Below are 17617 nucleotides of genomic sequence, written 5' to 3' on the forward strand. Positions count from 1 at the left end.
TATGGATGTACAGTTTTTTTTTTTTTTTTTTTTTTTTTTTTACATGCTGCATTTTCAAGAAGCGTTGAACCTTTTCACAGAGCCAGTGGATTTGGCATAAATATTGCAGTCGCTGGCGCACAGACGGAATGTAATATAACATAGGTCTCCTTGCCAGCCTCCGGCAAGATATAGTGTAGGTAGAAGGGCTTTTTTTTTTTTTTTTTTTTTTTTGTGCATGTTATCTCGTATTTGCTGCTAGGTGGAGCCCGAGTATACGGCGTGAACGGCAATCCACATCCGAGTTTTAGCTCTCACCTTTCACAGCCTCGGTCTCCACACTGAATTCCTCCCTTCCAGCCTGTGCGCACATACTGGCTTGTCATAGTCGCGGATAGAGCTCAGTTTTGGACCCACAGAACTTAGACTCTTCCCCTGCTACTCTGCGGAGCTTTTTCTCACCCCCTTTTCCTCCTTGAAAATTCTTTTTGGATATTCTTTTTTTTTTCTTTTTCCATTTTTTTTTTTTGGTGCGTTTTTTTTTTTTGGTGGTGCGCCTTTTTCAGCTTTATGGGACGTGATGTAAACCCCCGCACAGAAGGACGGACACGGACGCCTGTGCCATAAAGGGATGTAAGGGACAAGTGCCGTGGATACAACCCGTGTTTGTGTGTGTTCTCCCTCCCCCCCCCCCCGGTGACACATCACCAGGACGCGGATTCTTGCAGATCAAGATAAAAGAAGCGATTTTTGACGCGGATATTGAACGGACGCAACTATTTGGATGCGTTGTCCCCCTCGACTCTTTTTTTTTTTTTTTTTTTTTTTTTTTCCTTCTTTAAGTCTCATTCTTCAGCCACACACGGACATTCGAGAAATAATCACAAACACTTTGGATGGAAAGACCCGAGCTTGATCCATCTTCTCACCAGTAATTTCCAAATACGCGGTAAGTGTGACGTTCAATGTCCAAAAAAAAAAAAAAAAAAATGCGCACATCCAACACATCCACCTTTTTCTTCTTCTTTTTTTTTTTTTTTTTTTTTTTTAAATTTATTTATCTGCAGATTCAGCTCCAGTGCAGCAGTAGTATTCATGTTGCTCTGTAATGTCAGTCTTGGCATGCACTCCACTCTTAATTACTTTAACCGGGCTATTGATGCGTTCAGGTGTAATCAGCGCCCGATCAACGCGCAACATATTGATAACCAATATGAAAATTTCAATTTCCTGTTGGACTAATTAATCCGTTCACTTAGACGGTTGGATAGTGATCTAATGCACCTGAAGAAGAGGAGGAGGAGGAGGAGGAGGGGGGTCGTTAAGGACAGCACCCCCCCCCCCCTCCCCCCCACCATCTACCTCCTTTCAGTTCACTTCAAACAGCATGATCTTAACATGTCTTTTTGCGCAGAAGTTGCGTTTTAGATGCGCATCGACTAAAGTTTTTCACGCCAAAAACACATCCTCCGGTTCTTCTCATTCAAAATTCAAACAGAATACTTGTGAATATACCATGTAAATCTGGGGGGAATCTACCAGTGCAGGCCTGGTAGTTGGAAAAGGCTGGAACGTGAGGATGGATGCGGTGTTGTGCGCAAAAACCTACCCTTTTGCGCAAAGAAGAGCGTAAATGTCTGAAAAAAAAAATGCAAATGTGGTGTTTATTTTACTACAGATAGTTGACTTGAGAGCAGTTTTGGTTCTGCATTTTTTTTTTTTTTTTTTTTTTAATAACATAGGAAATTCAGGGATTTTACGCGCACAGATACAAAAGATGATGATGATGATGATGGAGGAAGATGCATATTGATTGGTACCTAATGCTTTCATGTGAGGACAACACACTGTCTGTCAGCATGAGAATCAAAGAGGAAAAGCTTTGAATTGGAGCTGAAGTTGTCTCATGACTGCACAAAAACACTCCATTTCCAATACATTCTGTTTTTTCATTTATTTATTTATTTATTTTTTACATTTAACAGTATCACATTTCCCTTTTTGCGTGCACCGGATCCTTTGTTTTTCCGTTGACTTGGAGGTAAACCGATCCAACCGGTGGTAGTTTCTTAACCCATGAGGACCCAATGTGACATTTATGGCAGTTCTCAAATTAATTTTTGTCTAAATTTAACCATCCTTAAGTGGTTTATCACCATTTATTGTAATATTACCTTCCATATTTTGTCTTTTTTTCAGTGAAAATCAAGTATTTTACATCATTTAATTTACTAATCATGTAGATAATTATAAAAGCTCCGAGTAAAAGCTGAGGATTATTACATCAAACATAGAGAAAATTGAAGAAAAAGGGACTTTTTCAGCTAAATCTATCTTGAACTGAGCAAAAACCAAGCCTTTCCACCCACTGTCATTGGTCCAACTCCATGGGTTTTACTGGTGAATCAGTGTTGTAGAAGATGACGGTGTTTCCACGGTAACTACGGAGCCTCTGAACGTCCACATGGGTCATATCTGATGACCATGAAAAGATGACAAACTACATTTTACACCGATTATGCACGTGTGTTGATAGAATTGGCAGATCAAAAGGTATTAAACAGTTGGAATCAGTAGATGATTTTGGTCGGTGATGGATGTTTGGGTCTTTATGGGTTAACCCAGGCCGTTTGTATTATCGTGACTCTTCTTTTCCTTGTTATCGTGGCTTGTGTTTTGACAATTACACTCATTAGATCCAGGACTGTCATCTAATCTGCTTCTGTACAAGTGCCCTCAAGCACATGACACACAGTTTTCAAGCACTAACAGTCACAAAAAAAAAAAAAAAAATCTTGTTCTAAACTCAGGGGGACATTTAATGCTTTCTGACAAAACACTCATGTCAACCAGTGCTTGCTTTCTGTCTTTGTTTTCATACGTTTTATCCATTCCAGCTCCTCGTGGAATACAATCTGGGTTATATTTATTAAAGTTTTTTTTTTGTTTTGTTTTGTTTTTTTTTGAACCGGCATCTGGACTGATACCTGATGGGGCCCGGCACCTGGCACCGTGTGAAAATAAAATAATTGTTTCTTTTTTTTGCCTTTTGTGCCGCTGCTGTTATCTGTGCAGGACACTGTAGGTAGATAGTGTGCTGAAAATGAGCCACCGCGCTGCATATTGATTGAATTGGTTATCTCGGCTGAAGAAAAAAAAAAAAAGAGATGACGGTGAGGAGAGGGAGATGCTGCACTCGCCACTCACTTCTTCTGAAATTGAAATTTTTTTCCCTTTTAAATGTACTTAACCTTAAGAAAGGCTTTCATCTGATTCAGCCTAAGCCTTATGGTTGTTACTCAAGCTCCTACGGTGACTCATTCTATCGACTCCCTCCACGTCCAAGTCCAGATGATGGTGTCAGTGCATGTTTTCTCCCACTGTTTGAAATTACACTCGGATTTCTACCAATGGGAGGTGTGTGTTTTTTTTTTTATCTTCTGTCGTATTATTCGCAGACATAACCTCATTCCTGTCACGTTGACCTTTCACCCCGCTGATGCAGTGTGTAGTCGACATTCATTCCATTCGTTTCATCTGATTTTTTTTTTTTTTTTTTTGTGTCCGTGGACATGATTAGACACCATCATTGTGAACTGTTCATAAAATAGCTTTTATAGTCAGAATTTTTTATAGTGTATGACTCAAAATGAGGATTAAATGTATTTTGATTTTATTTCTATGTATATGTATATTTTGTTAAAAAAAATTTCTTTGATGTTTTTTTTATGAGTCTTTCACGATGTTTTTAATTTGTCTTATGTTTTTGTCATTTTTTTCAGTTTTTTTGCTTTTTTTTTTTACAAGTTTTTTTTCTCGCTACATACTTTATATTGCTTTTGTGTTAACTTTTTTCTATTTTGTTGTCTTTTGCATATTTTTAATCTAGTTTTGCATTCCAGTTCTTGCTTTGTTTCCAGTTGTTTCTGTTTTTTTGCATCTTTTACATTTTTTCTACCAATGGGAGGTGTGTGTTTTTTTTTTATCTTCTGTCGTATTATTCGCAGACATAACCTCATTCCTGTCACGTTGACCTTTCACCCCGCTGATGCAGTGTGTAGTCGACGTTCATTCCATTCGTTTCATCTGATTTTTTTTTTTTTTTTTTTTTTTTTGTGTCCGTGGACATGATTAGACACCATCATTGTGAACTGTTCATAAAATAGCTTTTATAGTCAGAATTTTTTATAGTGTATGACTCAAAATGAGGATTAAATGTATTTTGATTTTATTTCTATGTATATGTATATTTTGTTAAAAAAAATTTCTTTGATGTTTTTTTTTTTATGAGTCTTTCACGATGTTTTTAATTTGTCTTATGTTTTTGTCATTTTTTTCAGTTTTTTTGCTTTTTTTTTTACAAGTTTTTTTTCTCGCTACATACTTTATATTGCTTTTGTGTTAACTTTTTTCTATTTTGTTGTCTTTTGCATTTTTTTTAATCTAGTTTTGCATTCCAGTTCTTGCTTTGTTTCCAGTTGTTTCTGGTTTTTTTTGCATCTTTTACATTTTTTCTACCAATGGGAGGTGTGTGTTTTTTTTTTATCTTCTGTCGTATTATTCGCAGACATAACCTCATTCCTGTCACGTTGACCTTTCACCCCGCTGATGCAGTGTGTAGTCGACATTCATTCCACTCGTTTCATCTGATTTTTTTTTTTTTTTTGTGTCCGTGGACATGATTAGACACCATCATTGTGAACTGTTCATAAAATAGCTTTTATAGTCAGAATTTTTTATAGTGTATGACTCAAAATGAGGATTAAATGTATTTTGATTTTATTTCTATGTATATGTATATTTTGTAAAAAAAATTTTCTTTGATGTTTTTTTTATGAGTCTTTCACGATGTTTTTAATTTGTCTTATGTTTTTGTCATTTTTTTCAGTTTTTTTGCTTTTTTTTTTTTTACAAGTTTTTTTCTTGCTACATACTTTATATTGCTTTTGTGTTAACTTTTTTCTATTTTGTTGTCATTTGCATTTTTTTTTAATCTAGTTTTGCATTCCAGTTCTTGCTTTGTTTCCAGTTGTTTCTGGTTTTTTTTTGCATCTTTTGCATTTTTTCTACAATTGGGAGGTGTGTGTTTTTATCTTCTGTCGTATTATTCGCAGACATAACCTCATTCCTGTCACGTTGACCTTTCACCCCGTTGATGCAGTGTGTAGTTGACGTTCATTCCACTCATTTCATCTGATTTTTTTTTTTGTGTTTTTTTTGTGTCCGTGGACATGATTAGACACCATCATTGTGGATTGTTCATAAAATAGCTTTTATAATCAGAATTTTTTATAGTGTATGACTCAAAATGAGGATTAAATGTATTTTGATTTTATTTCTATGTATATGTATACATGCTGATGAGAATATTTACCTGGTGTGAGTGAGTTTGTGTTGTTTTGATTCGCATACGTTATGTATATTATTATTTATTTTGTTTTCCTTTCATTATAAAACTTCAATATCAATAAAAATATTCAGAAAAAAGGGGATTAAATGCTAAAAATTTGCATCATGTAGCATTGAAAAGTAATTTTTGGCAGTTAAATGATAACATATCGTGATAATCTTATTTAAAATCAAGTTTTTTCCTTGATTTTACTCGTATATTATGACCAGAATTGTTTTTAATGTTCTGCTGTTAGTGGTAGTTCACTAAACATCTTGCGAAATAAGAACAGATTTTTGTTTTTATTGAAGTTTTGACTAAATGAACTTAAAATGTAGTAATTCAGAAAGTCAGGAATATTTTTTTTTTTCTTGTTAATGTAATTTTTACCCTGCAACTATTCCGATATTTTCGCTTAGTTACGTGTTTTTGCGATTTAAAAAAAAAATTGTTTCATGCTTTTTTTGTTTGTATTTGCGTCTTTCATGATGTTTTTAATTTGTCTTATGTTTTTGTCATTTTTTCAGTTTTTTTTTTTGCGTTTTTACAAGTTTTTGTTCTTGCTACATACTTTATATTGCTCTTGTGTTAACTTTTTTCTATTTTGTTGTCTTTTGCATTTTTTTAAATCTAGTTTTGCGTTCCAGTTCTTGCTTTGTTTCCAGTTGTTTCTGGTTTTTTTTGCATCTTTTACATTTTTTCTACGAATGGGAGGTGTGTGTTTTTTTAATCTTCTGTCGTATTATTCGCAGACATAACCTCATTCCTGTCACGTTGACCTTTCACCCCGTTGATGCAGTGTGTAGTTGATGTTCATCTGATTTTTTTTTAATCTTCGTGGACATGATTAGACACCAGGAGTCTTCCGGTGAATGACACAGCCTCTTAGATTTTCTTCATTAGGTTTGCTAACATGGGGCACACCTTCATTTATCAGGCTTTTACTGGTGATATCACTGTGGATTGTTCATAAAATAGCTTTTACAGTCAGAATTTTTTATAGTGTATGACTCAAAATGGGAATCAAATGTATTTTGATTTTATTTCTATGTATGTGTATAGATGCTCATGAGAATATATCTCATTTGGTGCAAGTTTACCTGCTCTGAATGAGTTTGTGTTGTTTTAATTCATGTGCTTTATGCATATTATTATTTATTTTGTTTACCTTTCATTATAAAACTTCAATATCAATAAAAATATTGAAAAAAACGGGGGATTAAATGCTTCAAATTTGCATCATGTCGCACTGAAAAGTAATTTTTGGCAGTTAAATGATAACATATTATGATAATTTTTATTTATTTATGAATCACCTCGTTCTCAGTTTTGTTGTTTTCCTTCATTTTACTCGTATATTATGACCAGAATTGTTTTTAATGTTATTTTAAAAAAAAAAAAAATATTTTTTTTTATTTGCATCTTTCATGATGTTTTTAATTTGTCTTATGTTTTTGTCATTTTTTCAGGTGTTTTTTTTTTTTTTTTTTTTTTTTGCTTTTTTACAAGTTTTTGTACTTGCTACATACTTTATATTGCTTTTGTGTTAATTTTTTTCTATTTTTTTGTCTTTTGCATATTTTCAACCTAGTTTTGCATTCCAGTTCTTGCTTTGTTTCCAGTCGTTTGTTTTTTTGCATCTTTTACATTTTTTCTACAACTGGGAGGTGTGTGTTTTTTGTTTTCTGTCGTATTATTCACAGACATAACCTCATTCCTGTCATGTTGACCTTTCACCCCGTTGATGCAGTGTGTAGTTGACGTTCATTCCACTCGTTTCATCTGATTTTTTTTTTTTTTTTTTAATCTTCGTGGACATGATTAGACACCAGGAGTCTTCCGGTGAATGACACAGCCTCTTAGATTTTCTTCATTAGGTTTGCTAACATGGGGCACACCTTCATTTATCAGGCTTTTACTGGTGATATCACTGTGGATTGTTCATAAAATAGCTTTTACAGTCAGAATTTTTTATAGTGTATGACTCAAAATGGGAATCAAATGTATTTTGATGTTATTTCTATGTATGTGTATAGATGCTCATGAGAATATATCTCATTTGGTGCAAGTTTACCTGCTCTGAATGAGTTATGTTGTTTTGATTCATGTGCTTTATGCATATTATTATTTATTTTGTTTACCTTTCATTATAAAACTTCAATATCAATAAAAATTTTCAGAAAAAAGGGGATTAAATGCTTCAAATTTGCATCATGTAGCACTGAAAAGTAATTTTTGGCAGTGAAATGATAACATTTCATGATAATCTTATTTAAAATCAAGTTTTTTTCCTCGAATTTACTCGTATATTATGACCAGAAGTGTTTTTAATGTTCTGCTGTTCGTGGTAGTTCACTAAACATCTTGCGAAATAAAAACAGATTTTAGTTTTTATTGAAGTTTTGACTAAATGAACTTAAAAGGTAGTAGTTCAGAAAGTCAGGAATGTATTTTTTTTCTTAATTTTTACGCTGCGACTATTCCGATATTTTTGTTTAGTGACGTCTTTTTGCAATTTTTAAAAAAATTTGTTTCATGTTTTTGTTTTTTTTTTTATTTGCGTCTTTCACGATGTTATTAATTTGTCTTATGTTTTTGTCATTTTTTCAGGTGTTTTTTTTTTTTTGCGTTTTTACAAGTTTTTTTCTTGCCACATACTACTTTTGTGTTATTTTTTTTTCTATTTTATCGCCTTTTGCATTTTTTAAATCTAGTTTTGCATTCCAGTTCTTGCTTTTTTTTTTCCAGTCGTTTGTGGTTTTTTTTTTTTTGCATCTTTTACATTTTTTCTTCAGATATTGTCTACTTTTTGTCTCTTTGGTTTGATTACATCTTTTGATGTATTTGTCTTGTTTGTGTTTTTTACATATTTTATAATATTTATGTCTTGTTTCGTATTTTTTCTTATTTCGCTTTTTTCTATCCTTTTCATTTTATTGTCTCATTCAATGTTTTGTGTGTTTTATGTGTTTACGTAAAGTTAAAAACCACAAATAATATTTACTGCCATAACATATTTGGCGATATTTCCCAGCCCTAATCTAAAGTGTGAAACATCTTTCAAACCAACATTTAACAACTTGAATCATCTTCAAGTATAAAAAAATCCCCGAGTGAATAAATCCAGTTACATGTTTACGTACTCGCTCAAGGTCAGGTCTATTTAAATCTCTATTATTTTACGTTGTGTTTTCCTTTTTCTCTCTTCATGTACAGTCGTCGCTCTTGACGTCGAGAGCTGTCGACTTCAGAGTCAGGATCAGAATAAGATATCGACATCACATTAACCATTCGGCATCACGTTTGACAGGGAGACGGTATTCACACATGCCTCAGGAATAAAAGGGACTGTATTCGGTCATATTAAGAGGAGAATTCATAGATGCCTCGAGACAGGATTCAGGATTATTTACACGACTGGCACTAGAGATTTGACTGCAGATAGTTGGAGAAAACAGTCCCTGTTGTTGTGCATCACTTGTTTCCTCTTCTCGTCTTTTTCATTCGAAGTTAAAATGAGCAAAGTCTCAAGTTTTAACATCGATTTTTGGCTTTTTAGGGATTAACTCCACGTTGAAACTGCTGATAATCACTTGTCTTTTAACCCTTTCATGCACGAATTATCAGAACCTTAGTCAAGATTTTTTTCCTGAGTGTTTTTATTCTTCTTTAGACATAAAAAAAAACAACAACAGCAGGATTGAAATTTTTTTATGAAGGTATTTTTCATGGAGTTACAAAAACATCCACTCAGCTGGACAGTATGCGTTTAATTTATGAAGCAAAGAAATGTGTATTTAAAAGGCATTATCAGAAAGTGATATACTGTGTGAAAACTGTGAAATAAAAACATTTTTAATGCTGCTAATCTGATGTTTTCTAACATTCTAACATACTTTAACCCTTTCATGCACAGTGGTCACTCCAGTGGACAGCTACTCTACAGCTGTTCTCTTGTATATTCATGCGTTTTGTTGGTTTAGTTCCATATTACCCAACACAATGGGCGCTTATGGACCGCCTCATACACTAACATTCATACCAGTACTGTGACTTTGCAGTTCTTGATAAACCTGATTTGCAGTAACATATTTAAGTGTAAATCAATTGCTAATTTTGATTGATTGATTGAAACCTTTATTTCGAACATGTAGACAGTGAAATCAAAACAAAAATCAACCAACAAAATATACGTACTGGTACATAAAAGGTTGATAAGTAAACAAAAGAAAAAAAAAATTAATAATAGAAAAAAACTATATATATACAGGGCGGGGAAGCAAAATTTACAATGAACATTTAGTTGTTTTTTCTCAGCAGGCACTACGTCAATTGTTTTGAAACCAAACATATATTGATGTCATAATCATACCTAACACTATTATCCATACCTTTTCAGAAACTTTTGCCCATATGAGTAATCAGGAAAGCAAACGTCAAAGAGTGTGTGATTTGCTGAATGCACTCGTCACACCAAAGGAGATTTCAAAAATAGTTGGAGTGTCCATAAAGACTGTTTATAATGGAAAGAAGAGAATGACTATGAGCAAAACTGTTACCAGAAAGTCTGGAAGATACTATTAAAGAAGAATGGGAGAAGTTGTCACCCGAATATTTGAGGAACACTTGCACAAGTTTCAGGAAGCGTGTGAAGGCAGTTATTGAGAAAGAAGGAGGACACATAGAATAAAAACATTTTCTATTATGTACATTTTCTTGTGACAAATAAATTCTCATGACTTTCAATAAACTAATTGGTCATACACTGTCTTTCAATCCCTGCCTCAAAATATTGTAAATTTTGCTTCCCCACCCTGTATATATGAAATAAATGAAATAAAATTATACATGCTTGAAAAGGAGTAGGAAAAAGTAAAAACTTACATACTCTTACCCTCAATGTCTCTCTAATTATTATCAGAGTGTAATTTAAAGGTTTTCTGAATCAAAAAGGTTGTTCTTTTTGAATATTAACCCTTTCATGCACGAATTATGAGAACCTTAATCAAAATTTTTTCCTGAGTGTTTTTATTCCTCTTTAGGCATGAAAAAAACAATGCGACTGAACATTTTCTTGTGAAAAATAAATTAAAAAAAAATAATAAAAATAAAAATAATTGAAAAAATAAAAATAAAAAATACATTTAAAAAATAATAATGAAAAAAAAAAAAAAAAATCCTATGAACCTATTTTTCATGAAGTTGCAAAAATGTCCACTCAGCTGGACACCACACATTTAATTTTTGATGCACAGAAACATGTATTTACTGATAAATTGTGTGAAAACTGTGCGGAGGGGTTGTGATTCAGGGGGTTTATGCTCAGGAGAGATCTACATAATGTTACCAATTCATGTCAGAAAAGATATGTAGTGTCTTAAAACTTTAATAAAGATATGTTAAAAAATAAATAAATAAATAAATAAATAATTCATGAATATACAAGAGAACAGCTGTAGAATAGCTGTCCACTGTAGTGACCAGTATGCATGAACGGGTTAAGCATTGCAGACATATAGAGAAATCCTATTAAAAGTAAAACAAACAGCAAACATAGGCTTAATTTTGTAACATTTTGGTTGCACGTGGAATAAAGCGGGTCTCTTACTGCGCTGTTTTTACATTCCTGAGTTAAATCTCATCCACCGCTGCACAAGGGCCCTCAGTGTTTTTTTAAGGTCCCAAAGACAGGGCTCTTCACATTGTTACGAGCGAGGAGGGTCAGTCTGTCGGAGCCCTTTTCTATGGCAGGAACGTCACAAAAGAAGAAAAAAGTAAAAAGGTGGAAAAAAGTCAAAGCTGGAAAGAAAAAAAAAAAAAAATCCAAAACTGCCTCAAAAGGTCTTGGAGGTTGGCGTCTCTCAACGCTTTAGCTGTCCTATCTTATAAAGAGCTTGCACACAAAGGTTTTGACACAAGCTTTCACAACCCCCTGAACACTAAATTGCAGGAAATGGGGTTACAGTTGAGAAGGAGACTTCAGCCGGAGCTTGATGGAAGGATCAGACAATGAGTTTGTTGATTCTGTGGAGCTCTGTAAAGACTGACCCCAACGTTTTTGCAGTATTTCAAGTGTAAAAGTCAGAAAACGGTGTCTGATACAAAATGTAATCAAGTGTGATATTGGATATATGATAAGGTCACGTGGTTCAATTATAGCTTTTTTTTTTTTTTTTTTTTGAACTTTTTATTTAGATTTTTGCACAATATAAAACATCTGGGACAAGACATAAATAATAAAAAAAAAAAAATAAAATAAATAAATTACACCACATAGTATTATTATTGTTACAGATATTATACTTCATCTATAAATACATTGCCAAATATCGAAACATTCATACATTTGTATACATATGCACACATCTATATAAATACAAAACACCTCATGTCAGGGCTTATAAGAGCAATTCTCGTCAACAACCCAAAAAGTTTCATTATACAAATAGTCTTCCACCATGTGCCATCTCCGCTTAAAAAGATCCATTTTCATTTGTAATGATGCATTTGTCATTCTTTCCATAGTGTACACTTGTTTCAGTCTTTGTTTCCATTCTGTTACCGTTGGTGATTTGACACTCTTCCAATTTACTGTTACTATTTTTTTTTTAGCAATCAATAGAAAAGGTTTGTTATTAGTTGAAGATTTTTCAACCGGGACCCAATGGGAGAAGAGATTTTACATCTCAGAGGGACATTTATGGAAAAATGAAGGATAAATAAAAATAAAATAAGATTAAAAAAATTTTTTTTTGTTTTTTGAACTTTTTATTTAGATTTTTGCATAATATAAAACAGAACAAAACATCTGGGACAAGACCTAAATAATAAAAAAAAATAAAATAAAATAAATAAATTACACCACACAGTATTATTATTGTTACAGATATTATACTTCATCTATAAATACATTGCCAAATATCGAAACATTCATACATTTGTATACATATGCACACATCTATATAAATACAAAACACCTCATGTCAGGGCTTATAAGAGCAATTCTCGTCAACAACCCAAAAAGTTTCATTATACAAATAATCTTCCACCATGTGCCATCTCCGCTTAAAAAGATCCATTTTCATTTGTAGTGATGCGGTCATTCTTTCCATAGTGTACACTTGTTTCAGTCTTTGTTTCCATTCTACAGGATGTCCCATAAGTCTCCATACATAGGAAAAATAAACATTTCTTGACATAAACCATTTTTATTTATATAATATGCTCTATATGACTGCCATTTTGTCGGGAACACATTTCAATGTGTGTCTGCTGAAGAACTATAAAGAAGAAATATAAAGAAACACATGTTAGAACCATATATGTATGGAATGTATTATGTCTCCTATGTATGGAGACTTATGGGACACCCTGTATTACCGTTGGTGATTTGACACTCTTCCAATTTACTGTTACTATTTTTTTAGCAATCAATAGTAAAATATGTCAAATATATCTGTGCTCTGCATTAAAATCATTGGCCGGTATGACTCCAAGTAAATACAGGGTGAAAAAACAAAGATACCAAACATGTATATAAAGACAAAATCAAAAGGACTGAAAAACAGACAAAATAGGCTCAGACCACTAAGGGTTAATATTTGAATGTTTCTGCCAACAGAAAGTACATTGTGCCAATTATTTTATTTTATTTATTTATTTATTTTTAAATACAACTTGGTTCAATTATTTCAGTGTGTGTATTAGTACTTTTTGAACATTTTGAGCACAATTTCAACAATACCGCGATAATAATAATAATACTAACTGTGATAATTTTGGTCACAATAACCGTGATATGACATTTTCATATCGTTACATCCCTATTTGCAACCAAACAGTTTGGAGGAGATTGAGGAAGGGTGTTGACGACTGACGATTTTTTTTTTTTTTTTTTTTTAATTATTAATGGATTTGTGGGTTTTTTCTAGCAGTCCAGTGAGTCTGTGGTGTTTTGATGATGGTTTTAGGGTAGGGTCATGGACATACAGGGGTTGGACAAAATAATGGAAACACCTTCACCTCAAGATGATAATGCCCCAATCCATACAGCTAGAATTGTTAAAGAATGGCATGAGGAACATTCTAATGAAGTTGAGCATCTCGTATGGCCGGCACAGTCCCCAGACCTCAACATTATTGAGCATTTATGGTCAGTTTTAGAGATTCAAGTAAGACGTCGATTTCCACCGCCATCGTCTCTAAAAGAGTTGGAGGGTATTCTAACTGAAGAATGGCTTAAAATTCCTTTGGAAACAATTCACAAGTTGTATGAATCAATACCTTGGAGAATTGAGGCTGTAATTGCCGCAAAAGGCGGACCTACACCATATTAAATTATATTTTGTTGATTTTTTAAGGTGTTTCCATTATTTTGTCCAACCCCTGTATTTTAGCAGTGACCCACTGGGCTTGTAATCCTGACAATGAAAAGACAAATACAGGGTGACACAAAAAAACAGGAACTTTTTAACAATCCAATAAAACCAAGAGTGATGGAAGAAAAATATTTTATTCCTAGTAATTGAAACCTTAAACCATGCCATTTAAGAAACAATGATGGAATTTTCATTTTTTAAAAATGACTTCCTGTAGATGACGTCCTCCTTTACGAATGCATTCTTGAAATCTTTTTGTATTCAGAAAATTTTTAAGTTAAGAGAAGGACATTATAATTTAAGAGGGATGTTTGTGTTTAAAAAATGTAAAGTAAGAACAAATGTTAAATATCACAGTGTTTCAGTTATTGGTGTCAAGTTATGGAACGAACTGAAGGATGAAGTGAAATTGTGTAGCTCACTGTTGAGTTTCAAAAAGAATTTAGTTGGTCAAATTATGAAGGGCTATGAAAGTAATATGTTTACAAAATAACTTATTACACTGAATGTAGTATAATTTAAGTTTAAGTATTTATCTGCTGCAACTTAAGGTGTGGACATGGACTAAGGATGTGAATAGGAGAAGCAGAAATAAGCCTCCGGCTTCAGCTTCTTCCTTTTTCAGTTACAAAATGTGTTAATTTTATGTTTGTTTGTTTGTTTTTTAATATGCAGGTGTTTTGTTTTGTTGTTGTTTTTTTTAATATGTATGTGTTTTGTATTTTGTATTTAACTGAAATAAACATTCATTCATTCATTCATTCATTCAAATCTGCTGTTGAGATTCCTCATTGACCGCTGCGACATCTCAGCTGGAATCCTGTGAATTTCATCCTGAATTCTCTGTTTTAACTCATCCACAGTTCTTGGTCGAGTCGTGTACACTTTACTCTTAAGATAGCCCCGCAAGAAAAAATCACAAACGGACAAATTTGGCGATCTAGGGGGCCAGGGAACGTTACCGAATCTTGAGATCAAACGGTTAGCGAACAATTCTCGCACAGCCGCCAATGGTTACTAAAATGGGGGTGTGTTTACTTGCTCAAGGTCACTGTCTCGCAGTGCTGCCACTTGCTCATGTCTGCCGATACGCACTTGAAAAATTCCCATTTTTTTGGGTCACCCTGTAATTAAAAAAAAAAAAAAAGAAAATTCCATCATTGTTTCTTAAATGGCATGTTTTAACGTTTCAATTACTATGAATAAAATATTTTTCTTCCATCACTCTTGGTTTTATTGGATTGTTAAAAAGTTCCCGTTTTTTTGTGTCACCCTGTACTTGTAGATTTAGGCTAAGGTGTTACATAGTGTAGACGGTTGGCTGTGAAAATCCGTTTTTCTGGAGGTCTTCAGTGTCAGTGCATGAGCCGCTGTCACATCCAGACTGTTTTGACTTCAGCTGCCACGTCACTTTAATTCATGCGTTCGGTTTTAATTAAAGGCCTGCGAGGCTGGTGCTTCATCAGGCTCGAGTGTTTACGTAACCATGACCGGTGACAGTTTGCTTCAGAAATTCTTATGTTTGAGACTGCGCTTTTAATAATCTGCAAGCCATCCTTCCATCCTGAATTTGACACTCAGTTAAAGTTGTCCCTAGGGGGGTCAAAACACTTGGCAGGCGCATGTTATACTTAACAACTTCTGGAGGCAGAAACACAAAGACTGCAGCAGGGACGCGAACGCAGCATTCAAAATGGTTAAATGCACGGCGCCTGCAGGTGGAAACGCCGCATTGTTGGAATTTCTTGCAGAAAACCCTGTTAAAGGTCTGTTATAGAGATCAAATCAGTTCTCCTTTATGAACATGATGAAATCCACAGCTGGGTTCACGGAAGTTGTATCTGTAAAGCAAAAACTATGTAATTTTAACAACCTCAGCTTGAAATTACAGTCGATGTGTAAGTATTTTAAAGTATTAATAGCACTTTTTGCTGCTAGATACTGGCTCCAATTGACTTTTAATCAAAAATGCTTCCCCACAAAATGCTACAGCAATTATTTTCCTGGAGTTATTTTATTCTTTCACTGTATTTTCACCATCTAATGAATGTAGTTGGTCTTTTTTTTTTTTTTTAGAAATTATGGCTCAGATCATAGGATTGTAGGGCTAATAGAGAACTTTGATTTCGACACTGTGTGTGGACTGAGTTGAGTTTTTATTTATTAGTAAAAAAAAAAAAAAAAAAAAAAAAAAAAAATCCCTGACAGACAGCGCTAATGTGGTTTTACTTAAAATGTTACACTAACAAGACCAATCCTGTTTGTATAACATAGCTAGATTAGTTAATGTTAGTATTGATTTGCCGTAGATACGACTGTGTCCTGTGTAATCCGTGAATCATTCGTTCTTTTCATATTCAATTGAGAATCCACAATCGGAAAACGAAAAAATTAGTTATTTCATTATTCATGTACAAATCAAACCTAAATAAACGAATTGTTTTTCATTGTTTCGATCGTACGCACAAATTAATAATTGGAAATAAGCAAATGGACCTGTCGGAAAATGTCGGGTTTCGTGTTGACATTTTTGATATCCGATTTGGTTACTGACTTCTTCGTGTTTTGCGCAAAGTGGCTTCTACTTAGATTAGCTACCATGGCTGCACTGTATTAGACAAAACAATTTTTCAGTTGTCATGTCATTCTCCTTGAGAGTAACGCGTTTGCTGCCTCTGAATAACATGAAATTCTCCATTACCGCAGAATGCATTAGGCAGAATACTAGCAAACCCACGATTTTCCAGCTCAACGCACGAAGAAGTCGGTAACTTCCGGGTCATACCAAATCGGACATCAAAAATGTCGATATGAAACCCGACATTTGGTCCATTTGCTTATTTCCAATTTTTGATTTGTGCGTACAATCGAAAGAATGAAAAACAACGAATTTTTGAGTTTTGATTTGGACATGAATAATGAAATAAGTAATTTTTTTTCTAATTGTGGATTTTCAATTGAATATGAAAAGAACAAATGATACACCGATAACATGTGACCTTGCTTGGGAAAATGGTGAAAGTGATTTTTATTTATACTTTATTTTATATATACTTCATATATTTTAGTAAATATATATAAGATTACAAGTCCAGAAAGTTGCTGTTTGTTGTAAAACTGTTGAAGTATTGGACTGTGTGAATGCGTACATAGACTTACAGATGGGACATTGTTGTAATCGTCTATCCCCACGATCTCCTCAGAGTCGCTAAAGATGTTTCAGCAGCTTCAACATGACCACACTTGTCTTGAGTTTTGCATCTTTTAATAGTTTTCGCTTTGCTGTCAAAGAAAAAGGTGAAATACATCGAGCTAATGACTCTTTTGGTGTTGGTGATGTATATCGCATTTGACCGGAGATGCAGTCCATTGAGCTGTTGAACACAAAACTGGATGGTAATTTATAACAAACTGTGATTTTCTCTTAAAAATCATCAATTTTTGTGTGTGGATTGATAGGTATGATTGACAACTATGGCTTAGCTCCAACCTGACCTGTTAGCATAATTTAGCTATATTTGCTGCTATGTCAATGTAGCATTGTGGTTATAAAAGACAAATACATATGCTAACACTTTGTACGTGGCTACAGGTACTTGACTGTGTTTCCTATTTAACCCTTTCACGCATGAATTATGAGAACCTTAATCAAGATGTTTTTCCCCAAGTGATTTTTGTTCCTCTTTGGGCATGAAAAACAAAAAAAAAAAAGTGAGATTGAATTTTTTTATGAACCTATTTTTCATGGAGTTACAAAAATGTCCACTCAGCCGGACACCATGCGTTTAATTTTAGCAACAACGAAAACTACATGTATTTACTGATATACGGTGTGAAAACGATGAAATGAAAACATGTTTAATGCAGCTAA

The 17617-nt window shown here is 33.6% G+C and overlaps 1 protein-coding gene across 20 annotated transcripts in view; it reads left to right on the plus strand.

Moving 5' to 3' along the window:
• Positions 1–312: 312 nt before the first annotated feature.
• The window catches only part of LOC115438263 (adhesion G protein-coupled receptor L3), a 547718-nt gene continuing 530413 nt past the window's right edge, over positions 313–17617 (plus strand). For all 20 annotated transcript variants that reach the window (XM_030161717.1, XM_030161720.1, XM_030161723.1 and 17 more), the window contains exon 1: positions 313–928. The gene's annotated coding sequence lies outside the window, so the exon portion shown is untranslated. The remainder of the gene's footprint in view (positions 929–17617) is intronic.

Source organism: Sphaeramia orbicularis, chromosome 18 (genome assembly GCF_902148855.1).
Source record: "Sphaeramia orbicularis chromosome 18, fSphaOr1.1, whole genome shotgun sequence".
Classification (NCBI taxonomy): domain Eukaryota; kingdom Metazoa; phylum Chordata; class Actinopteri; order Kurtiformes; family Apogonidae; genus Sphaeramia; species Sphaeramia orbicularis.